A 26,082-nucleotide genomic window follows, 5' to 3' on the forward strand; every position below is an offset into this window, starting at 1 on the left:
GGCTAACACTTTTTCTCCCTCGCACTTAAGCCGAGGGTGAAGATATTCAGAGGCATTCAGATTTCTTTTCTTTGCTTTTCATTTATTTCTTTCGACTTATTTTTCTTTGAACATCATTATGCTTCCTCGTCCACGTAACTCTGCACCACAGCATCCCGAAAGTAACTCGCCGTATAGCTAAAATGCGCGAGAAAGTAAATCAAACAACTTTGCGTCGTCCATGTTTATAGCCCGCCTCGGCTAATTTCCCGTTGTTTACGTAGCATCAGTGATGGCCAGTAGTTAACTACATGTAGTTAAACTACTAGTTAAACTACCTGATTGTAGTTAAAATGTAGTTATCAACTACTTGCAGAAATGTAGTGGCAACTACTAGTTAAACTACTATTTCGAGTAGTTAACTACAGTAGTTAGGTTAGTGCAGGTGCCAACTACTTTCGATTTTGCCGCAAGCTTTACGGCATGATTGTGCTTCCGACTTTTACCTTGAGCTACTTGTTTGATGAGAACGGAGGTGCAGAACAATTGTGCCGTGCATGGTGTACTAAATCTTCGCCTTTATCACTGCTTGCGATTCATATTTAGGTGTCCAACAACACTATAGAATGGGATTGGTGTTGATGGACAACATTAAGTAGTTATAGATGTAGTTAAAATACATTGCAGTAGTTAAAGAAGTAGTTTAAACTACCCCCCTGAAAAGTAGTTGAACTGCTAGTTAAACTACTCCATCGCGAAGTAGATAGTAGTTATAGTTAAACTACTGTAGAAGTAGTTAGTGGCCATCACTGCGTTGCATACACGAAAAAGTACTTACTACAAACGCATGTATGGCCGCGTTTAGTCAAAGCAAAGCATTGCGTTCACTGGGTGCACAAAATGAAGCAAGTACATATAGGTGGGTTCGCGTTATTCTGGCTCAGTGAAACCATCGTCAACGCGTCGAGGGTATTAAGTGCACCGTTGTTAGATTCAACAGCACTGCAGAGTCGCGAAAGCACTGTTTATTTTTCAAACTATCGGTTTTTTTCCGTTTTCCTCCCGACAAGACCGGTAGTCCACATGTGCATGCAGTAAAAAAAGGAAGAAAAAAGGAAAAAGACACTTGCCGTTCTTTCCTTCGTTTCCCGTTAGGAGGCTTCGACGAAACGAGTGCCGCCAGTAATCCCTCCACCACCTGGTGAGCGAAAAATAAAATGTTCACAAGCCAATCATCGTGCGGGTAGGAGCACAATACTTATCCTCCTCGCGGAGGTTACATATATTTTTTACACACTTCTTTGCCGGCAGTTTCACTTAATAAAACGCAACTCCCCGCAGCGAGCGGCGCCGAGATGAAAAGATGGGTACGCCCACCTCCTCCCCCCGCGGGTGTACCCCTGAAGGGGAAGCAGGATCGTCCCCCTACATCTGATCAATCATGAAGAACTCGTGCACTCCCCTGCTTCGACAGGGTTACTGCGGCACAACCGGAACGAGTATCATCAAGCGACGCCCGCTAAATATAAATCAAGCTCTCAGCTCTCCGTTTAGTTTGGTGTTACGTAATTTTTTTCATCTGCCACAAAAGACGTTCTTACATTTTCTGACGTTCTATTTATAGAGCAATTTTTATAACATGTAATTTCTCAAAAGCGACATCTCGAAGTACCAAATGAAGCGATACGCGCAGAAATCTTATCGCTATATGTTTCCCGATTACAGTTCCCTCGCTTTAACGCTGTCACATTTTGCACGTGTGCGCTGCATTGCAGAGTCGACTCGTGTCACGTGTCGACAATTTTCTTCTCGAATGATTTTCTTAAAAAGAGCAGATTCAAACGCGAAGTACAATAAAGACACAACAAGCTAGGATCGCGAAGTGGACAACTATACGATAAAAATGGGGACATAAAATAAATAAGGAAATAGGGGACATGAGGAAAAAATAGGGGAAATAGGGGATTCAAATTCCCCAAAACAACCTCCACACATTCTACTCAATTTCGGGCAACATAATGTGACAAGATTCTGAACCCCGAAACGACACATGAGCTCATTTACCTCACTTACAGAGAGTACGGAAGTTTTCGGTTGACGAGAGGAGGAAAACACGACAGCACACAACACACACACACAAAACGAAAAACTTTGTTCTCGTCGTCGCCGCTGCCGTTTCGCGCAGGAGGAGCGACCAGACCGACGAAGCGCCGGACGCTAACTTTGGTCCGTGCGCGCTCGAAGCCGAAACAGCGCCAACAGCTCTGTTGAAGAAAGAGCGCGCACCCGTATCTACTCTCGCTCCCGTCTCCCTTTCACGTGCGCATGCGCAGCGTTCACTTTGTGCTCGCGAAGACTCCCGCGGTTACTTTGAGCAGGATAGGCGTAGAAATAGTGTAGGGGTGCTGCGGTGGTATAGTAGTCCAGGGTGTCTACCAAATTGCAGCCTTCAAATTCCCTGACTTTTCCAGGTTTTCACTGACTATCTCGAGCGAATTCCCTGACAAAAACAAAAGGTAACTTGGAGCCTGCTCCTACGTTTTGATACAGATCCCTCGTAAAACAGACCACTTATGAAGTATTAGTGAGGGGCTACCCTACTTTTCTGCCTCAGAGCTTGTCCTATTGGCAAACCGCTACTCGCGGTAACGTTGCTTAGGCATCGCCGCTCAACCACCGGTCGGCACTCGCGCGTTGCTGCACATCATCCCAGCACTTGTCTGCGATTTTCCATGACTTCAGCTGCTTTTTGGCAAAATTCCCTGACAATCCCCGGACTTTTCCAGCCACATCAAGATTCCCTGACAATTCCCTGTTTTCCAGGTTTTCCAGGTTGGTAGACACCCTGAGTACTTTCGTAGACTAGGTGACGCTTAAAAAAAAAAAAAAAATCCCTGCTCAGACGAACACTCATTACCGATCGTCGAGAAGTCCTCCCGCACACGTTCTGATTACTCCATTTATTACGCGTTTTGATTACCAACCAAGTGTTCTAACTATTACACCACGCTGGCAGGACTTCTCGACGGCTCTACCGGTAATGACAAGGTGTGCGTTCGGGTCCCGTCTGGCTCTTTCAGCGGATACCTTAGAATATTACACTGACATGCACGGTGAGTGTTTGAACGGTTTGAAGTTACCGGAATTTGCTAAATATTCCATTTTATCAGTGGGTGTTCGAACCCGGGCTGTGACGTCAGTGACTTGGTGGCAAGGTACTAGTTGCTTTTGCACGCCATCTTGTGCAAGGGACGTTAAATACTCTGTACCGTGTTCCGAGACGTCGAGGCAGGTTAAACAACCCTCACGTGGGGAAAATGAATCCACAGACCGGCCGCTCTGCTGTCGTTTGTGATCGCAGTTGTATCGCGACGTAAACTCATAAATTATCAATTACGCGATTTTACCCGTTTCCTGATAATAATTAACCTTGCACGCACGCGCGATAGTTATGCTGATGCTGGTAAGCACTATTCAAAGCATTGTACATTTCGTGGAAAGTACCTTGCCTATCACAATTGCGAGAGCTACCGCCATGGTACTAACACGTACACGAGAAGTAAGAAGTACTCGGAAAATGTTTCATTAAATTCAGACAACTGCAGGGAGTTATTTCTTACGCACACCTAATCGTACCAAACCAGAGTTCTTTTTTCTTTTTTTTTCATGATTGCTTTTTAGAACCAATTATCTCGACTTTGCTTATTTGCGTTTACTACTATGTTTCGTCCAGTTATATATATATATATATATATATATATTTACAATATGGGAAACAGTTCAGAAAATTACTAACAGCTATTCCACAAGCACTAGAACATGACCGGCACCAATACATATGCCAGCACAGCGATCAGTGCTTTAATTATCCACGTTGGTGCAACCTACGAAATTATAAAATAAGAAATAGTTCAAAGATCGAATAAAATCAAATTAGGTTTAATTAAACCAAAACTGAGTCAGCGTCGACAAATCTTTCACGTTACCGGAACGGCTGTCGCGTTATTTTTGCCCGTCCTTTCTGCAATGCAGGTTTGCCGTAGTGATCGATAAAAAAAAAGAAGAAGGAAAACGGTATTGTACTTCTTATTCCGTTTTTTTTTTTTTAAGTTCTATGCCTATCCTTTTTACGTCTCTAAGTGCAAAAGTAAAATATTTTCCTACTATACCGTTTCCAGTACCTGCAGAGTAAAGCTGCAAATGAGGGCATCATTGCAAGTGGGCAATTATGCGTACTTTCTCACCCCCTAAATCCTTTCTTTACTCCTTTTTTTTTTCTTTATGCGTATTTCTTCGCTCGCGAACTTTGGCATTTCTTATCCCGATTTCAAAGTGAGCCGCTCTTTTCACCGAGTGAGGTAGCAAATGTTGCAACAGCTGGTGCGCCCAGTAGCTAGGGGAAGGAGGGATAAAAATTCAATACCTCCACTTCGCGAATCTAGGCCATAATGCCAAACGTGGAGCAATATATAAGAAAATACTAGACGGCTCCTTCCACTTCTTAACCACCTTTCCGATATAAACGCCGTTTGTTGTTGATCAACATTTCGAGTGGTAAAAAACGAAAGAAAAAAAAAGAGAGATAGTGGCGGGAGAACAGAAAAGCAGAATGAAGGATATCTCGATATTCCCTTATTTCCATAGCTTATGTTCGCTTCGGTAAGAATGACGCCAATTTCAAGTAGTTTTCTCCTTTACGCACTTGTTGAGAGCTCCGTTAGCACGAAGGTAAACAAAAAAAAAAAAAAAAAAACGTTGGCGCGCGTTGTGCTTCTCCTCAACGCACCTGTGTAAGACAGTGAAAGCACGCTTTACAGGAACAAGTGTGTCCGAAATGACGATTGACGCTCATCATGCGAGGAGACACTGAGACACTTCGGTCAGCCGTATCACGTGACACTTTTACGTCACGGGCTGCATAGATTCTGGCGTGTGTGGAACTCTCCGTTGCGTCTGCACGTTGCTTCCATAGCTGTTTCGCCTAAGAAATCTGCTGCGACGGTTTTTTACTGTTTAGTGCTGCAGTGCGAAACTCGCGCGACTGAAAAGGCTCATCAAACTTGACATGGGAAAAGTAAATTACCGTCACAGTCGCGTCTGCAGTAAGTACTTTCTTTGCAAGCACCAGTCGGTACCTAGCTCTCGAGTTCACGCTGTGGGGGCTATGCAGCGAATGCAGCTTTTTTTTTTAAGATCTCGCAGCAGAGATTCCGCTTTGAAAACTTGCCGTATATTACTAACATTATCACAATTACTGCTGAAGTGTCAGAAACAAATAAAACAATTTCTGACAGCAAGTTTCTCTTTACCTGAAAGACGAAACATCGGAAATGTTGTTAACCGAATTGCCTGTATTTCTTTTCGATGTGTTCAGATGCAAGTTATTGGCCTGGTTATTTATAATATTTTTTTAAAAATTTCGTGTCAGCGCCGCGAAGCAACTGTGGCTCTGAGCGGCGTACAGACGTGGACAGATGGAGAGAGGAGACCAGGAAGAAGTGGGGGACAGTATGCGTCCTGGGCCGACTTCAGGGGGAACTGTGGCAACTTTTCGTCGGGAAAGTCTTCGGAAAACCCGGGGAAAACCTGAGACAGCACAGCCGGTGACAGGATTCGAACCCGTGTCACCTCCCAGTCTCGGCGTGGAAAAGCGATCATCCTAATCCCTATGCCACGGGAGCTGGTGGTTATTTATAAGAAAGGGGTGTGTCACAAGGGCCGTGTCGCACAGTGCACAATATGTTTTTACGTGAGTGTGTGTCTTCACGCAAGTAACAGTTTTTGTATGCAAATATTAGCGAAATAAACATTATATTTTAGTGCACAGTTAAGAAAAGCTCCTAAATGCTCTCGAACCCAGTTTTTGTCATATTTTGGCACTTCGCTATTGCTATGCATGTTGAACCCCACATCGGTACATGAGCCATTCTACAGGTATATGCTAAAGAAAAACACCTTCTGTTTCTCTGCATGTTCTAGTGATATTTATTCACTTGCACCTAGTGTACTAACACACTAATTGTTGGGGATGAGGAATGTACTTTTGTTTGTTTTGGGTTTGTTTGTTGTTTTGTTTTGGGAGTAGCAGAACTAGTCAGGAGACAAGTTCAATTTCTCCCTGGCTTTCTTTTAAATAATCAATCAATCAATCATCAAAAACACCTTGCTACTAATTTAACAAAATGGCCTCATCAAAATTCCTACTCAAGCTGAAGAAATTGCTTTCTTTCTCATACAAAAGAAAATATGCTGACTGGACTTTTTTCTTAGTCGTGTCTGAATTTGAATTTGTGGAAAATAGCAGCTCGTACGCCTTACAGACACGCCCTACTGCGCCAGTTCTCGCTTGATACAAATGCAATTTTGTCTCCTGATACTCGACCACGTCTTTTTGGTTCTGTATTTCACGCATGAGTTGTGTGAGTGTATGTCAGTGTCGTACCAGCACAGTTGTACGGAAACGCCGTACACGCAAAACAAGCACTCAAGAGCTACGTGTCGACTGCTCTCCTGCCTCGCATTCAATGCGTGACGTCACGGGCTACTCCCCGCGAGGTGGCGACACAAAACTTTTTGAAAAACGTTTCATTGATCGTTCCATTTGTTTCTACGCTGCACCAACACCGGCACAATGGAGTACACTGCGCTGCAAGAAAACGACCAGCGAAATTGGCCATCGGTTTATATTGAAAAGAGTATTACTACAATTTGCAGATATAAATTTGTGATTCATGTTTTACAGCATTTTAGTGATAGTCAGGTCGCAAGTTATGGGTATATCTTTTTCCAAAATGTCACTAACGTAGTATCGATAAAAGATAAAAACTCTAAAACTACATTTTATTATCGAACAACCTTTCACGAAGTGGACTGCATTTCACCAGGTAACAAAAGTAGTATAGCAAAATATGCAGAATTTCCTTAAGTTTGAGGCCACACATGAAGACAGACAAATATTAGGAAGTAGACAGGACAGACTCGCAGCTGAGCTAAGGCAGGGCGCACACGGGCCAACTATTTTTACCGACTCCGACCAACGCAACTGTTGATGATGGCTTTAGCCGGCTCGCGCAAACCGTCAAGTTACGGTCAGTTCGTTTGTGTTTTCCAAGAACATCGGCGTTGGAAAAGGTACCGTTCTCTAAAGAACCAAGAAGACTCATTGACGGTGGCGCCCTCTAATGTTATCATTTATGACGCACAGTGAGCAGCACCGAAGGGACTCCAGACTCGCAGCTCGCGAAGTGAGTACGTATAACCAAAGGCATTTCTTACGTACTGTAAATAGTGAGTTTTAGTATAACGTACGTTGTCACCTTTGCGTACGTAACGGATAGCGTGGGGGTTCTGCGCAATGCTCTTCTTGCGTCTTGCGCGTGCGCACAACCACCAACGCTATCCCCTGCGTACGCAAAGGCGATAGCGTACGATATTACTAAAACTCACTAATGACCACTATTTTCGTGCACAGCGATGCTGCACTGCGTTGCGTTGAAATATGAGAGGGAAGCGTCTAAATTTTAACGATTTATGGTACGACATCTCGCTCGAAAAAGACGTTTTCTGCTATAGCCTAATGTAGAAACCTTCCTCCAATTTCATCTCAAACATCCAAGCCATATTTGTCACTTGCTACACGAGCATTAAACGCTGCCTTCTTCTTCTTCTTCTTTTTTTTTATTTATTTATTTTTTTTTTCGTTCTTTGTCAGGCTGGCTATGTTTCGCACCTCGAAACATTTGAAGTACGTGCTCGAAAGACTTTATTCGGAGCACTGCTCCGATTTATGTGTTGTGAACTATCCCGGCCCGTAAGTACTTTTGCGGAACGTTTAAACGAGCAAAGTGGAATTGATGTCCGGCCAGTGGATTTAGCTCGGACTCCTCTACGTGAACTTCCTCCTTAATGTCCTCGTCTGGATCGAAGAGGGACGTTAAAAAGCGCCCACGCGGAGCTTGTAGTATACAGGAGAAATGATGTCGGAAGCATTGCCGTCAAGTATTTTATGCTTAAATTATTTTTTCTTAAACGTATTAAAAATTTTATTATTGTATGGTGGCATCGCGAAGCAGTTGTGACTGTGGCAGCTGTGGACAGATGGACAGAGAGATTAGTATGCGTCCTGGGCCGACTTCGAGAGATTCTTTGCCGATACTGGTTTCGAAGAAGAGCTAGAAACGTAGAGGGAACTTCAGACGGCACAGCCAGGTTCGATTCCGGCACCTCGAAGCCTTTAGCGGAGACATCGAATGATCACGAAAAAGCGGTAACCCTATCAAAACTCATAATGGTGTTATGCTAGAGTGCTACTCGTAAAGAAATTGGGCAGGTTCTTAAGACCTAATGCCGACAAAGACACTGGACAACTTTTACTTTTTATCTATCAAAAAGGGAAGAACAAAAGCACATCCCAGACTCGACTCCAGCTCATTTCCCTCCGATAGAAAGTTGGAGATAATCATAATTCGTGGCCTTACATCGCGAGACGACTAAGATCATGATCGACGCCACAGTGGTCGGTCCGTGGATTCATTTCGTCCGCCCGAGGGTGACTTCACCTGCGCTGAATTCTCTGCACACGGCACAGTGTGATTAGCGTCCCTCGGAGAGTACGACCTATAAGAAACGTGTACGACGCTACCATATTGTTCTACCGACACCTTCAAAATATTCTGCAACCAAAATAAAAATGAAAACTGATACGCTTAAATGATAACAAAAAAGAAAGAAAACGCATAATACAGCCTCGTTATAACGAATCATCGCTTTATTCAGAGTTTCACGCAACCCTGACCGAAGTCCATGCCTTTCGAACCGAGTTATTCGAAGTACACTGCCAGCAGACTCCGCTTAGTGCGCACTCCACTTAGTGCGAACTCCTTAGTGCTTAACTCAACGGCAGGTAAGTTTAGTGCTAACTCTGCTTAGTGCGAACTGCATGCCGGAAAAAGTACAGCAAGCCCAGTTTACAGCTTTTTTTTTCTCTCTCCTCCTTTTCTCTGTTTTTGATTCTCGAATTAAAACGCTGCCGAGGTGCTCGTTACCAAGTTTTGTTTGCTTCCTAAAGTACTTGTCTTAAAGCTGCCGTGGTGTTTCCGCACGCATCCGATGCAACCGTCACTGTTTTTGCGGCACTTTCGCTGGTACTGAATAGCCCCTTATACAGAACCTGTTCCGTATCCTACTGACTTCGTTATACTAACGAGTGTTTAGTACACGCTGCTTGCGCCTTTAGCAGCGCAACCTTTACTAATAACCGAGCCAGACCCTTCCTCTATAGACTACTAAAGCTATACCGATAAGCCCTCATCAACTGCAACCACTGCACGGAACAATGAAACGACCTTTCGAAAATCCCACGCGGCCAACATCTCCCGCAACAGTTTTCAAGGTCTCCGGTAACAAAAAACCGCAGCCGGCACAAATCCCCTCGGGAAGCAACGACGGCCTCGACGAAATACAACAGCGCGTCCATAAAAGGACATTAAGCCAAGAGTTGGACGCCACTTTAATGTATTCACCGCCTACGCACCTCCACACTAAGATCATCTTCCATTCGCGATCGGAATTCGTAATAACCCAGTTGGCCTTTCACTAGGTACAACGATGTATCGCTATAAGGGTAAGTAATGTACACGGGTATGTCGCTCTCTCTATGACGCACGTAACCGTCTCAGTTATAAGGTGCGAAATAGGAGGGCTTATCAAGATCACATTTCCCCAGATACGCGCTTTGAGCAAACGAGCTTATTTGCATTCAACGAGGTCGTACAAAGAGGGTTGTAAATGTAAGACTGACTCCGTGAAAGGGAGATCTTTTACGGCATATCCTGCGGCGTTCTTCCTCTGTTTACATTACAAATACGACCTACATTAATGCGAGCCGCGTCCTGTGGCCAGATAATGAGCTTTGTCTTAATCCAAGTCTGGTTATGCAAGCTAGGTTCTTTTACGTTGGCATAGTTATGCTGACTCTACCAATGTTGGTTTTACAGAAACCTTGACCACTATCATTTCTCGTAGTGGTTAGACGACATCCGTCCTCTCGGTGTTCACACACACACACTAGCCGTCTGACCGAGTGGATGCACCGTATGCTCGTCGATGCTGACTACTACCAACAGGATCTTGTTAAATACTTCGAGGTGGTGGGTTCGAATTCCACCTCAAGCTGCGCTGTCTTAAGTTTTCCCTCAGTCTTCCGACTGTCTCTCCAGACAGATGTCCAACCAGAACTCGTGCTAACCTCCTTATCTTCCACTCCTTTTTGCCGTCCTCGGTGCGTTTATCCCTGTCTGAACACCTCTCATGGCCACCGTCACCACGCGGTGCTAAAATAGACACAGAAATACGAGCAATAAAAAAATAAGAAAACGACGTGCGCATTCGACGTTGCCTGCCACCGCTTGTGTGTAACTCTCCTATTTTCGAATGTTTCAGTGTGTCGACGTTGTATTATACTATTTATCTATTTATTTATGGATATACCTCAAAGCCCTTGAGGGCTTTACATGAGGGGGGGGGCAGCAACGTAGTTGAATTAACCATATAAAAAGCAAACAACAAAAACAGAGCATGACAATGGAACACTGTACTGTATATTAGTGAGTTGTTTGAATCAACTGAACACACAGTGCGTAATAAGCTATACAATGTAAAATAAGATAACATGATACGCTTAAGCAACGTTAGGAAACGTTCAAACTAAACCGAACAATCTGGCAAGTTTCTGTTTAAATGTGGTGTGGTAAGCAAGGACGACTAGCGACTATTGAATAATGAGCGCGTTATAGTACAAAAGCATTAGTGCCAGTCTACTAGCACAACAACAACAACAACCATATTCAGTTGTCTCGCGACGTAAACACCCAATTATTATTAACAACAACCATAAGAACTGTACTCGTGAACATCTTAAGGCTCGCTTTTTACGTATTAATGCCGGTGCCCGCGGTGTACCACTAAACATAGCCTCCCATTCACAACCACACAACTACCTCATCATTATCAGAGAAAAGTTCAAAGCACCTCGCAATTTCAAATATACAATACGTCATTCCCCATCTATTTCTTTCCTTGAACTAGTCGTGCAAGCAGACGACGACGACAAACTCGAAGCTTGTCAGAAAGGACGGCGACCAATGAGCGTTTCGCTGCGCCGTAAGCCCGTGACAAATTGTCGTCTGCGTGGGGGCGATAACAAAATTGGCTGCGGGACGACGACACGTTAGGACTCGTTACCAAGAAACTTCTAAATATTCCCGCCAGGGGTTCCGAAGCAAGGTTGAGAAATACGAAATAACGATACGAGTCTCGGTTTGTTCTGAGGCGCTCGCTGCGTAAAAATGTGAGAATGTAGGACGTTAACTCATTCGTCCATTTTCTTTTTGCGCATTATTATCGTGCAGAACGTTCTCTTTTTTGCCCAGGTGAACTAACTTTTCGAGCATACGAGGAGCAAAAAAAAAAAAAAAAGGAAAGGTCACAAACTATAAAAAACAGTCCAGGATGTCCCACCTAACATACCCAAGATATAAAAAAAAATTCGCTCGAGTTGAGAAGCGATTGAAAGCAACTGAATGCCGTTACCTGTCGTGTATGCTATAGTCGCCACGATTATTTCGTAGTACCTAATTAAATAATTAGATAAGACTAATTAGCTAGATTTTAGAACGTCCTTTTAAGGGCCGAGGCGGCGGTCGAGATTATCTGCAGTCCTACTCCGCGGCAGACGGACAGGCAGATTCGCCTTACATATAAACCCTCCGATTATTATTAATATTTTTCTTATTATCGTTATATTTTTATATTAATCCGGTTTTACGAACAGCGAGAGCCGTTGACTGCCACAGGCTCAGTGTCACAAGCCTTTCGGCTTAGGCGAGCCGGGCTTAGACGCCGAAATAAATAATTTAGAAATAAATCGTGTAAAAATTCACTTTTCAAAATAACTTTTCAACCATAAACTCGTAGAAATATACACTTCACGAAATACGCTCTTCGAAATAAATATTTCAAAATCAATCTTAGAGCGGCGGGCCTGCTGTATTTTGTACGTTTACTAAAGTTGTGCGAATAACTTATTAACTATATATTATAGTTATGTATATGTAGTATATATACATATTATTTATTACATAAATTACAATATATATATCACAATAATACATATGATTATTATTAACATGTATATGTTAATATTATATATTATAGCTATATATGCATATAACTTATTATTATTATTATCATCATCATCGTAATTATTAATATTTTGAATCGAACAGATGCTAAGCGCCTTGACGGAAACCCGACCGACGTGTTTGTCGATAACATAATATGGTATTATATTTTTCGCTAATATTTATTTATTTACTTTGTTTATTTATTTATTTAAAAGTGCCCGTCAACGGAAAATGCTACTAGATAGTGCACTGAAAAATATAAAATATACAGTCTTATCCTCGGGGAAACCTTCTCGCACAACGTCGCGCAATCTCTGTATCATTCATCGCATCTACAATCTCCGCGTCTGGCAATAGTGATTACTGTTAGGCATCCAGGGCTGCACGATCGAAATCTCTACGACATTCTAATTCCTGCATTTTTAAGGCTCTCGCCGTCTTAAAGCGACTCTCTCCCACATAGCGGCGTAGCCGATCTTCGCTTGCATGGCGACAGTGACGAAACCGGGCTATCTAACCTCAGCAGGTGCGTCAACACTGTGCAGTGGGTGCGATTACATTCCTAGCAGACGGCGTTCTGGTAACGTTGTCGTCTGCGCCTTCTTTTAAATTGCATTTGCATAACCTAATTTGGCGAAATGCGGCACTGCATGTGCGCGCGGGTGTGCCTTTAATGGCCAACTGCGGGTGCTCTTCACGGGAATGATTTTATAGCTATCTGCGTTACACTTAAATATGGGCGAGACCGTCGAGGTGGAAATTTCTTCGATATGGTTATCGGTGTGAAGACGACGTAGACAATTTAAGTAGCACTCCTGTTATATTGCAAAGATGGATTGAGAAAGTTTGAGGAATACAGGCGTAAAATCCCGACAGTCGTCTCTGCTATGTTTTACCGAATTTTCTTTCGACGTGCACGTCTTGTACAGGGTGTCCCGCCTAATACACACCAATGTTTAAAACAAACGATGGAGTGTATCTTGAACCTTGAACCAAGTGAATGTTATTACCAGTCGTGTATAGTAGTCGCCAGTTCGTTTCATTGTGTGTATAATATAATCAGAAAAGATTAGATTAGGGCCGAGGTGTCAATTGAAAAGTTGGCGCGTTGTCATGTGTGTTGTTCTGTGTTGTTGTTTTGTGTGTGTGATTACAGTGTTTTAAGCGACAAAAAAAATAACGAACAAGTCACACAAAGCATACATAATTACTGTATAATAGCTATACCTGTGACATACCAACCTGGGCAGAACTTGCGGAAGATAACTGAATAATAATAATAATAATTTTATTATGTCATGTCTTTAAAGCGAAGATACAAAGCAGGCCCGCCTAAGCCGAGAGGCTTGTGACGCTGGGCCTGGAGGCAGTCAACGGCAAAGCAACTAGATACACAATTATACAGGAAAAGGAAACACAAACAAAATGCAACAACAACTTACATGGTACTTAATTAGGCACAATAATATAATTGACGCAGTGACCTTTCAAATGTGACTTTGACTGAATCATATAATAATAGTAATAAATAATAATAATTCAGGGCTTTACGTCGCGAGACAACGGTGATCTGAAGAATAACAGCAGCACGGTAAACAGGTGTAGAGATGTGTGGCTGTCATCAATATAACGCAACCTTTTCCGAGCCTCGCGCAATAATCACCACCTGCTCGAGCACACCTTCCTGTGATCGAAATTCACTTTCTTGCAGGAGAAAGAAAGAAAGAAACACCGTACGGCATGCTGCACTTGATCCGAACTCACTGCTCACCACAGAGCAAATAAGAAACAGACACTCGAGAACCCCCGGCCACTCCCCTCCCTGCATCAAGCGATACAACAGCGAACAGAGAAAGACAAACACAGCCAATTTTAACGCAGAATGCAACGCTTCGCAATCGAACAAACTGAAATGGGGCGCGAAATTCGAGCAAAATTACACCCAGTCTCTCTCTCTCTCTCTCTCTCTCTCGTTGCTTTTCGCTTTAAGTTCGTTCTCTCTACTCAAAAGGAAAAAATAAAGAAACGTAAAATCACCTGATGGCCTCACGTACTGCCACCTATACCTTCTCCCTGCACTTTTCCAAAAAGCAACGCTAACCTCCTGATGCTTTCTCTCTCTCTCTCTCTTTAATGAGAAAAAGGGGAAGGAGGAGTCACTCCCTTACCCTCCCGAATGGAAGCCAACACGATTAGATTTTCCACCCTTCTAATTAGCATAATACCTTCTTACGTCTTTAATTCCTCCCGTCTATTTCTTCCAACGTTCCGGCAGCTCAGTTTTAAATGGGAAGAGGCACTGAGAGAGTTGCGATCACGAAATTAAGACTCATATCTTTCTTTTCTGTTTCCCTTTCTTCTTCTTCTTCTTTTTTTTATAACCCTCCCTTTATTTATGTTCCGTTCACACTATTAGTTTCGTCGATATAGCCTTCCAATCTGTAGCTAACTTAGCGTATCGCTTTTAGAGTCAAAGTGAAACGGTCGTAGAGTGTACGTGGAGGATAAAACGTAAAACGTACTAAGCACAAATGGGGAAAAGAAAAAGAAACGTAATGGTTGTCCAGATTGTGTTTCGTATTGCACCTTGGACGGGGGTTGGGTGGATTTTTATGGCTGCTTTTGCAGGTTAATGCAGTAGGTCATCTTGTCTGGCCCGTTCTCTGCCTTCTTTTTTTTTTCTCCCTCTCTCTCTATTTCATTCTGCCAAAGCTACTGCTTTTATGGGTCAACCCCCCCCCCTTCTTGTAGTTCCTCCCGTAACTTTACAGGATCACGTGACACGTAAGAGAAGTTACAGCATCTAAACACATTTGAAAGAGTGGGCATAAATATGGAGCGATCTTTTTTCCAAATTGTTGCCAGTACTAACTCTGGATATCAACTGTAGTAGAGACGCGCAAAGCTAGGAAGAAAGGGAAGCAGGAAGAAATGAGCGCTTAGTGTGCGTCCTGGGCAGACTTCGAGAGGAACTCTGTCCACATACTTATTTATTTATTTCGTAGTACCTCAAGGGTCCTATAATGGAGATTACATGGGGGTGGGGGGGGATACAGAGGTAATTAAGAAAGGAATGTTTGCTATACACAGTTTTATACAATACTAAAGTGCCCAGGAAGTCTGAAGTCTACTGTCTGAAATACTGAAGTCGGCCCAGGACGCATACTAAACCCCCTGTCCCCCACTCCTTCCTGCTGTCCTCTCTCCATCTGTCCACGTCTGTACGCCGCTCATAACCACAGTTGCTTCCCTGTCGCTAACACGGAACTAAAAAAAGTATAAATACAATAAAACAACAACACTACATACATTGATGTGAGTGGTTATCATGGTATAAGAGTGAGGATCTGCTTGCGGAAGGTGCAGTTTTCGTCGACGAGTGCAAGGTTAGTGGGGAGGTCATTCCAATCGATGGCAGCAAAAGAACGATTTTGAGTCGTTAATGTGTCTGAAAATCCGTCCGAAACCCTAGGGAAGACCTGAGACGGCACAGCTGTCGGTGGGGTTCAATCACGTTTTCAGGGTGACTTTGCAAACACCCCACACCAAACAATGAATACCGTATGCTCAAGACCACGACGTGTCCGCTGTGCGTAATCAGGAAATGTGGTCGCGAAATGCTGCATGTGGCGTCACACGTTCGTTTCGGTGCGTCAACCACAGGGGTGGCATCCAATGTATTGCTCCGTAGACGAAAGCGTGCTGGGCGAACGCAATGCATCCTGGACAGGTGCTGGTCGCACGTCACAGCAAACATCAAGGACTCGTGACCTTAAAGATGGCGGCCCCCGTGATCGGCGGCCAAACCGTTTGTAAACAATGCGGTTGTTGTTCTGGACGACGTTTTGGATGTTTTTCGATCACGGTAATTATTTTTATCCGATAATCTCGCAATAAAACGCGCAGTTTTACACATAAAGCCTCGTATTGTTGACAACTTCCAAGGATGTGATGACGACTGCGCGTTAAGACTTACCGAGCCGATGCGATGTACTTAAACTAAGGTGAAATGGACTACCATGTTGCGGAAGAAGCACCGCATTGTTTATGCGGGCAAAATACGGTCATCCATTGGTGTTATGAAGGTGAAAATATGTCGTAAGCGGCAAAACGACATGTAAACAAAGTCACATGACCTCAAAATGACGTTTTCTATGACGTGCGACCAGGACAAGATGGCAGATTTGCCAAAAGCACCCGCTTGAGGGTAGTTACAACAATGGCGGGTTTGTGTCACCCCTGTGGCGTCAACCCTCGTTTTCTACGACAACGACGCGTCGACAAATTTTCCCTATGTGTTCCTACCGAAGTCGGCCCAGGACGCATATATTCACCGCGCTGTCCCCTCTCCATCTGTTCACATCTGTTGACACTTGACGAAAAAGCACCGCCAGGGGGGGTTTCGAACCCACACCCTCTGATCCCCCCGGTAGTTTAACAGATGCCACCAGTTACATCATGCTAGCTATACCCTCAAATCAACGTGCAAAAGCTACGCTAGGAAGTACAGGAAGATCGCACCCATCCTCAACACATTCGCCCTCACGCTGCTGCCGGCCGTTGTTGATACAGCCTTAATCGCTTCGCGGTGCCCTAATAGGAATGTTTACAAAACGAGGTCTCACAAACGACTCTCGCATTGTGAGCTCACCAACCATACCACACACTGGAACCACAAAAACCAGGCCCTGCTGCGCCGTTGTGTAACCCGGCAATTTACAGCCCCATGAGCCGCTGATTCGCTGTTCATATCTCCCTGCACTCCCACCCAACTAAAACCAGCACTACACGCTCTCCTATCGTCGCAATTTAGCATTCAATTGTTCCCCGGGGACTAGCCCGCCAACTACCAGCAACGCCACCACCGTTAATTACGACCCCTTCTCCTCGCGCGTCCGCTACCGCAGCGCCGCCGCGCGCTTTCTTCTGTCAAAAGTCGGTCGCGTCCCAATACGAGTCTAAATAACGTCCGTATCTCTCTCTCTCGCTCTCTCTGGAAAACTTAGGAATCGTGCCTCGAATAAATCCTGATAATTTATTCTTCTCGGTTTCTGTCTGTTTCGCTTTCAAAGAGGTAAATGCTGTTTGCTTCGCGAGCGCGAATATTACCGTTAGCGCTACTGCTTCCGCAACGCGAAGGCAGATAAGTTTAGCAAAGCTGTGATTGGATGGATCTTTTTGCGCTTTATGCTAAGCGAGCGCAAAGACAAACGGTGCCCTCGAGAGTATGGGCGAAAATGAAGACGCCATTTTTTTTTACTGGGAAGTATTTTTATGAGCTCAATTACCACCGAGAGCGTGAAGTTGTGTTTAATGAGCGCACTGGGCCCTAGAGGACAGAGTGTACTACTGCTTGAGTTCACATCGAACGAGCGGACAAAAAGAGATAGTAACCATTCGGGATATATAATATCTCGGAAGGTCAATCGTGCAAGGCGTTATAGGCGCCGCTGCTTCGTGCGCTGAAGCGAGGGATTTCTGAACAAGAAAAGTAGAGTACAGGGTGTGTGCAGAAAAACATGACCCGCATTTTTACATGTAACTCGTTGTCTACTTACCCGAGGAACTTCCGGTGGCGTACGATGGCGTATTTATGCGTGCGAAAGCTACAAAAAAAATCCTGGAAGCCATACCCAGCCTAAAAAAAATAAACAGAGCGCGAAAACATGGGCTTCCATGCATTAGAATAGGGCGGTCATCACGGTGCATGGCAGTGCATTTCAGTCTCAGGAGAGCTATGTGCAGGCACCGCCGGGGTACTGCCGATGAGCATCCAGGTGGGACATCGTTTCGATTTATGCACCGATAGCTCCCCTAGCGGTACTTGAACACAACTCTCCTACATCCACCATGTTGCCCTATTCTGATGCACGGAGGCCGACGTTTTCGTTGCTCCGTTTATTTTTTAAGCTGAGTATGGCTTCCATAATTTTTCTGCAGATTTCGCACGCATAAATGCGCCATCGTGCGCCACCGGAAGTTCGTTAGTTAGGTAGACAACGAGCTATGTGCCTAAATGCGGGTCACGTTTTTCTGCACACACCCTGTACTTTCAGGTTGATGTGGGATTAAAGATTTGTGACTGTCATCCACGAACGAGAATGAACAGTACGCGCTTAGCACCTACCTGTTCACCAGTTGCCCCATGCATCGGGACATTATGTGATGAATTTAAGGCGAACTTATATAGTCGCGGAAACCTCACGAACACTGCCATATTATGGTACAGTTGTTGCCAGACTACTAGAGACCACTATGGATTTTTTTTCCGGTCTATTGAGCTGTTCACCTACAATACCCACGAACCCTTAACACGTCATCCCCAAACCTTTAAATACCGTGCCGATCATGACGACGGTTGCCAGACTCTGTTTGAAATATCTGCGGCTCTCGTCCTGATTAACTTCCCTTAACATTTCCTTACCGAACCGGTATTTTAGCGGTATTATAACCGGTAGCTGAATTTGCTACTCTTCTATATAACGCAAATATGATAAGCATTTAAAGAGATTGAAACATTCAAATAATTTATTCTATTAAAAAACAAGCTTTCGGGCGGAGCCCGTGCGATACATTCAAGACTTGGTACAGGTATTTATACTAAATGTACATCAGAGGAAGGTGACAAAGAAGGTGGTGAGGAGGAAATACAAAGGCTCGTTAGAGAGGATTGAGGACGCGAAATCCTCTCTAACGAGACTTTGTATTTCCTCCTCACCACCTTAATTGTCACCTTTCTCCGATGTACATTTAGTATAAATATCTGTACCAAGTCTTGAATGTATCGCACGGGCTCCGTCCGAAAGCTTGTTTTTTAGTAGAATAAATTATTTGAATGTTTCAATCTCTTGAAATACTGATCTTATCCACCTGCTGAAGACTGGGAGGTGGTGGGTTCGAATCCTACCAGCGGCTGTGCTGTCAGAGGTTTTCCCTGGGTTTTCCGAAGACTTTTCGGACGAATACGTCGGCACAGTTCCCCCTGAAGTCGGCCCAGGACACACACTAACCCCCCCGTTCCTCCACTCCTTCCTGCTGTCCTCTCTCCATTTGTCTACGTCTGTACGTCGCTCATCGCCACAGTTGCTTCGCGGCGCTAACACGGGATAAAAAATATAAAAAAACTTGCGAGTGCTAGACTTTTCCCATTTTTGCCAGTTAATAACGCCAATATGTAAGATGAGAACATTATTCACTACGTACCGATACCAAACCCATGCTTTCCACTGCACATTGTTGTTCAACTGGAGAGCACCATAAACTGCGCACAAACCAACCGCAAAGAAGCATTGTGCTCAGCCTAAACGCGCAGTTGAAACTTGTCCGTTTCCAAACGTTTGGCCTTGGGCGCAATTATTTCGTAATAAATTCGCAGGTTCTGCGAAGTTTCTTGCACAAAACGTTACACCATCACAACGCTGCTTCCACACCGTGCGGCTTAGCCGCGCTTCGTCTTTTGTGTCTTCAATAATGAATAATACGACATCAACACCAATCAATCAATATCACGCCAGGATACAAACAGAGAAACCGAGAACCCTACAGCGCGATAGGAACGGCTCTTTTTTTTTCTTCTTCTTCTTCTTCTTCTTTTTTTTAGCGCGAAAAACGAGTGAAGCGTGGGATACCCGAGAGGAAGATCATCTTAAATCTAGAGGTGCAGACATCTTCATTCACCTTTATTGGCTCCACAACACCCCCACCCATCCTTCAAAGAAAGGAAAAACAGTTTCACGCAAACACGTGAAAAAAGAAGAAAAAAAAAGAAAAGAAACGAGAACCCCCATCCAATACCTTCCCCTCCCCACACGCACATAACACAAGCGGTGCTCGAAAACCGAACCGCTCAACGCGTTGCCCCTCTCCAGACCATCCCTTCTCACGCATCGCAGCTCCAGCGAATAGGAGCCGGTCACGTGCTACAATCGGACCAATGGAGCGACGGCGTGCCGCGCTTCCGTTTCCGAAGCGTCCCCCTAGCGGTAGGAGGGCGAAGCTGAGAAGCCATTTCATGGTTGAGCGGTCCGTCAGTCGTGAATGGCGGCACACTTTAGCATCCCTGAGAGATCAGCAATTGTCTCCTATTTTCTCGTATTCCTCCTAGTGGAGTTACACGTTGGGGTGGCGATTGATGCAATGAAACGGACGCCGTGAGACCATCCGACACACTATCTTCAAAGAGCCACCATTTCCTCGAGTCGGAAGAAGACACACAGATACAAAGCGACGAGGATGACCCAGGGCTTGTGTCATCTTCATCATTGTGTTTGTAACTCAACGAAATGGTTTCTCTTTCTACGGCACACGAGCGGGCGCTTGCACAATTTTACATTCGTTCGTTCGACGCTCTACGATACGGGGTGTCGTGCTGTGACGTCATCACAGGTGACCTAAACACTGCCGTCTCCCCTCATTACTTGTGTGTGTGTTGCAAGGATCAAATGATGGTATTCGCTGCGGTGTCAAGATCTCAACGAAGTTATACCCAATCAGCGCCTGCCATATCTCCATCTGGATGGTTTTCAATCGGTTATTTCGCAATCATATATATCCTCATACAGGAACTGTTCAGCCGGTAGCAACGCACAGCAAGTGCATGGCGGGCAGATTACATCAACGGTCCTCTTGACACGTACTCGTTGACTGGTCATCAGCAAGCTGTGTTCCACTCTGCGATTTCCTTCCTCGGGACTCTCGAGGAACACACATCCTGATAGGAATCAGCTAGCTGGGTAGTCGGCGCAATGTTCAATTGGGCCAACCCCTCCACACGTTTCTTGTTTTTTAAACGCAACCAAACTTATAAAGGCATGCGCTACCGTGACAATAGCTCTCCGGTCAGCGTCTTCTCCTAGCTTTAGACATCTTTCGTCCTGCATAGCTGCTTGCTACCATAACAGGTAACAACTGGGCACCGAAGCGACCAGATATCAGATTCCAATCCGAACCGCTTGCGAGGTCCGAAAGTCTGAATGGTTGAAGACAGCAGGGCTCTGTCTATTATTATATGTGATCCATGGTGATGTCGCTCGGTCAAGCTGGGAATTACAAAGTTGAAAGGGGTTCATACTAATGTACAAGGCTCGCAACTTCCAACCAAACTCCCGTTACTGCGACCTCGCTCCGATAAGCGCCCGACTGGCGGCGAACATCGCAATCAGTACCGGGTCTGACCCATGTTCTTTCGAGAGGTGGCAGGACGTTGACATGCTGTCGCTTGTTGTCTTGTCAACACGTGTGGAAACGGACTCGACACAAAACAAAATCTGGGACAATATTTCGGGACGACGTTGCCGGGCCTGTTTTGTCGACTGCGCTTCCACACGTGTTGACAACAAGCGACAGCATGTCAACGTCCTGCCACCCCTCTAAAGAACATGGGCCAGACCCAGTACTGATTGCGATGTTCGCCGCCAGTCGGGAGCTTATCGGGGCGAGGTCACAGTAACGGGGAGATTGGTTGGAAGTTGCGAGCACTGTACGTGACCGGTTTCTCACAGCTGAAAACCGTCGAAAGATTGACGACATGAATCCTGCTAATGGATGAAAGCAGACGACACCCCCACACACGTGACAAGGGTCACCCCGCCGTACAGAGCTCCATGCGACTCCTCTCCGTTAAAATTTGGGGCAACACAGCTGGCACGTCACACGCCATGTGACAACCATGATTTCCTTCACCAGGTCTATACCGACGTCATCAGGCAATGCATAAAGCCTGTCAGAGTAACCAGTGACAAAAAAAAAAAAAGGAAATATAAGAGAAATAAATAAAAAAAGAGATAAGGGTGGGAGGCCGTGTGCGAAAACGCACGTATATCTCCTCCGTTCTGTTCCCCAGTTCCATCTTAACTCTCAGATGCACTTCCGTGAATATATAGTTCCTCACAACCGTCACAAAACAACAAAAGCCACGACCTCAAACTTCTCGAACGCCACCTCGGTATCTTCCCCTCCCTTCCCCCATTTACATAAACACCTAACACACACACACACACACTTTAGACGCCTATACTGCTAGTTCCAGGCTCATATTTATAGTCTGGCCGCTGCTTCGGAAACACACATTCCCCTTGTTATTTCTATGGGCCTTTCTCTACATCCATACTGCGTGCACTCCTCCTAACGGCAGTAAATATCAAAAGCGAGGAAAAGAGAAAATCGAAGCCATATAGGCAACCGAAAAAAAAAAAAAGTTCCTTCCGTGCAATTTCCCAATAGGCGCATATTTCGCATCCGCGCTTACTAACGCACATACACACGAAGCAAAAGAACGGGTCGGGGGGAATCCCCTAGTGCAGGTCTGCTTCCTCGCTGCTGCCTTTTATTATTCGCATTTATTACATTTATTACTTCTTTTATTTAGTCGACACGGGGAAGACTGAAACTTTTAGCGAGTGCACTGTGTTACCTTCTGTCATCCTGCACTTCCCGCAGAATACGGCGGAGTAACGCTTCCAGGGGGCGCTGCTGCTTTCTTCGGAGCGTTTAATCCAATCAGATGTAAGTTGGCTGGGAAAGAAAAAAACGCTACGCGTGTTCGTGCCTGAAGAAGCCGAAGCCGAAGTCGAAGTCGTGGCTGTTTTGTTATTGCGAGTGCGTTAGAAAGTTGGAGTCTTCACCTGGGAATTATTGCTAGCGCGGAAGTACAGCCTCGCTTACACCACACGCAGTCCGCTTTGACGCATAATTTACTAGCCGGGTGGCGGTTGAGTATTGCACTTTGCGGACGTAAGCATTTAGAGCATAACTGCCGTAACTTTTAAGGTACGTGTATAAGAATGTTGGGGCCTTTAGCATTACAAGGATGCCGCACAGGTTTAGTTGTGGAAGGATTAGGTATATGCTCTCCAATTTGTGCGCATGGCTATTTCATCTGTGGTTTTTATGCGGAATTACACATTATAAGAAGAGATGGAGTCGCTTTGTGTATAATGTGTCACCGAATTTGCGGAGCACGCGAGAAAATGACTGAGTGGTTACATCGCTAACACCGGTAACACCTTTTTTTGAAGAGTAGCAAGCCAAATATTGGCTGACCTCTCAACACCGGAGAAAAAATCGCGTGTTTGCCAAAAAGATAAATGAGATGTAGAAAGGGAAAATATAGTAAAAGAAATCTTCGTAACCTCAGTTGCTTTTCTAAATTTGAGGAAAAAAAACAATATATCACCCCCAATGCGTGAACGCATGTTCCCACTGTTTTTTTTTCTAATATTATTTTCCCCCTTATTTGTTTTAAAGCGATAGCTTTATAGGGCGCACCAACGTCGACAGTCGTGTACGTCCGTCCGCAACAGTTGTGGAGAGAGAGAGAGAAGAAACGAGAAGTTGCAATGACACCGAAACGACGCAGGAGATCAGGATCGGATGATGGCCTTACGAAGCTACCGCATAATGTACCGCCCAGTATAATGAGAAAAAAGAAACAACTCCTCTTTTTTTGTTTTTTTCTCCCGTGCTCCCCTCAACAAGTCTTCACGTAGCCATTGTGCTCAATTCCACAGAAGCCGCTTCGCTCACAAACCACACACAAAGAAAGGATTAAGATAACGCGCTGCAACAGAGGAAGCCAAACAATGAAGCCACACATAGACAAAAAAAAAACGAAGAAAAAAAAAACCTGCGTGTTTGCACCGAATCCCCCGCGCAATCTTATAGCTCCAGTCTGACGCTAAAACTTGGCCATTGAGCCTAACAAGCGTTTTTTTCCCCCACAACGCAAAATGCCGCAATTCAATGCCCTCTAACTGCATCCCCGAGCGTAGTTCAAACAAAACTCTGTATATATATATATATATATAACATGGGAGTCGCTTTTCTTCCCCCCACCGGTCGGGACTTTTTCGACCGTAGAGTATCAAGTCTGAATCCCTGACAAACGAATTCCCCCACCCAGTCTTGGAGAAATATAACAAGAAGCAAACAATGCTTCTGGACTTTCCTCCCAAAATCAACACCGCTAACGCTACAAAAAAAAAAAAAAAATAGCGAGACGATACAGCGCAAAAATAAAGGACAGGTGGAAAGAGCAAAACGAAAGTAACGATCTTTACGCGGGAGCAGTGAGGAACTGAGTTGCACTCACTGAGTTGCTGTATAGTGCACGTTCGACCTCATCTGTGCGGTTAGAACAAGAGCTGAACACTGCACCAATCAAATTAGTTTAGTAGTCAGTTAGTTTAGTATACTACACCAATTACTTTTTCTATCCACTTTTATGTCTTTACGCCTTGTTAAGAGGCCCAACAAAGGCTTTGGCACACGAAGTGGTTTTCTTTCCTGTTTTTTCTTTTCTTTAGAGATCATTGAGAGCAGTACAGATGGCGTTTTCTCGGGCCGATTATGTGGTTATGCGCACATTCTGGAGGAGAGAGTATGTAATTAGATTAATAATTACCTAAAATACTTTTTCAGTAGTGATTTTCAGGAAAATGTGAGATAAGAGAATTGAAGCCAGTCATATCTTAAAGCCGCTCAAATTTTTAAATCATCCCGAATTGGGCACGTACACTGATATGTCCGTCGCGAAATTTTTGTTATACAAATGAGCCAAAATCCGGAACCCAGAGCATCAGGGGCGCGAGAAGGCCACGACCCTAGGACGCATGGTCTTGTCTGCCAAGCAGATCGGTACCCACGAGGCACTCCGACAGTTCAAACAGGTTTAAGGTGCTCTGAGGGTGCCACAACACTAGCGCCCCCTGTGACTAGTATTGAAGACACCCTACACAGGTTGTTCACCCATCGCTCGAGACGCGCTTGTTTCGGTTACGGCTCATTCGCATAGCCAACTTTTTGGACGTACATTCCAACGTTTTTAGAACTTAAAAAAAAAAGTAGGGTGGCTATGAATAACGAATCGCTGCAATTCTGTTATCTTGCATTTCTTGGACAAACTCTAAAAGCAGTTAATTAGGTAATTCGGTATTAGGTAATTAGGTATCTAGTAAGTAGTTACATACCGTCGTGGACAGCACGTCCGCCTGGTCGTATAATCGGCTTGCGAAACCGACATCTGCGTTGCTTTTGATCGCTTTCAAATAAAAATTTGTTGGGAATGCAAAAAAAAGCATCCTGTGCATTTGTGGAACCCAGGAGCTACTGCACGGGGTCTAAAGACTCCGTGTAATCGAAACCACAGTGCGGGCGACTGCGCAGTCTGCGCGCGGGAAAGAATCGCGGTACGCCCGCTTGCATGATGCTAATAAAGCATGTTACACAAGCATCGTTGCCATTGTTTTGTCGCTCGTTATTCAAAGACGTACACCAACTGCCCGTCGGGGCAAGATGCTTTTGTGCCCTAGCACATCCGTGCTTCCAACACAACGCTGAATTGACATGTCATTCACCATGAACTGTACGCACCATTATCGTGCGTTAAAATGATCGCTTCATTTTTGCTCCTTTGTAGCTTCAAACTGTGCGGAAGGGTTTCCATGGGAGCATCCCATAGTATTCTCGAATACTCAATCTGCACTTCCGTTGCGGAAAACAGACGGAAGACTTATCTCCACCTATGCGCAGGCTTCCATTCTTCTTCTGAAGGCTGCAGGATGCCTAACTAGAGGGCTAGGTCATAACAGTAGGAGCTCTGAAAGATGAAAGTCACTGAAAGGGTTAGCCAGCTGTATAGGACTCGAACCCACATCTTCTAGATTACCGGTCCAGGGCTCTACCAGTTGAGCTAAGCTAACACGCCTTCTCAGCGATTTCCAAGGGTGCGTCATCTGAAGGGACAAACCAGTTACTCTCTCTCTCTCACTCATCCTCCTTTCACTCTTACATTTTTGCTCACTCACACGCACATTCATACGACGGGATGCTCGACTAGCATAGGAGGCGGGCGAGCTGGAGAGAGAAAGCACATGTGTGTGTGTTTTCTTCATTTTCTCCACCATATTCAAGGCACATGTAGCCT

At 44.8% G+C, this 26,082-nt stretch overlaps 1 protein-coding gene across 6 annotated transcripts in view; it reads right to left on the reverse strand.

Annotated features, from left to right (window-relative positions):
• Nucleotides 1-26,082, reverse strand: part of LOC135391904 (chaoptin-like) — a 355,781-nt gene that overhangs the window by 82,739 nt on the left and 246,960 nt on the right. For 3 of the 6 annotated variants that reach the window (XM_064622444.1, XM_064622443.1, XM_064622447.1), the window contains one exon: nucleotides 1,110-1,177. The exons of 1 other annotated variant lie outside the window; for it this stretch is intronic. The gene's annotated coding sequence lies outside the window, so the exon portion shown is untranslated. Of the gene's footprint in view, nucleotides 1-1,109; nucleotides 1,178-2,043; nucleotides 2,355-26,082 lie in introns of those variants that run through there. 2 more of the 6 variants (XM_064622445.1, XM_064622446.1) reach the window with 2 other exon arrangements.

The sequence above is a fragment of the Ornithodoros turicata genome, chromosome 4, assembly GCF_037126465.1.
Source record: "Ornithodoros turicata isolate Travis chromosome 4, ASM3712646v1, whole genome shotgun sequence".
NCBI classification, from domain to species: domain Eukaryota; kingdom Metazoa; phylum Arthropoda; class Arachnida; order Ixodida; family Argasidae; genus Ornithodoros; species Ornithodoros turicata.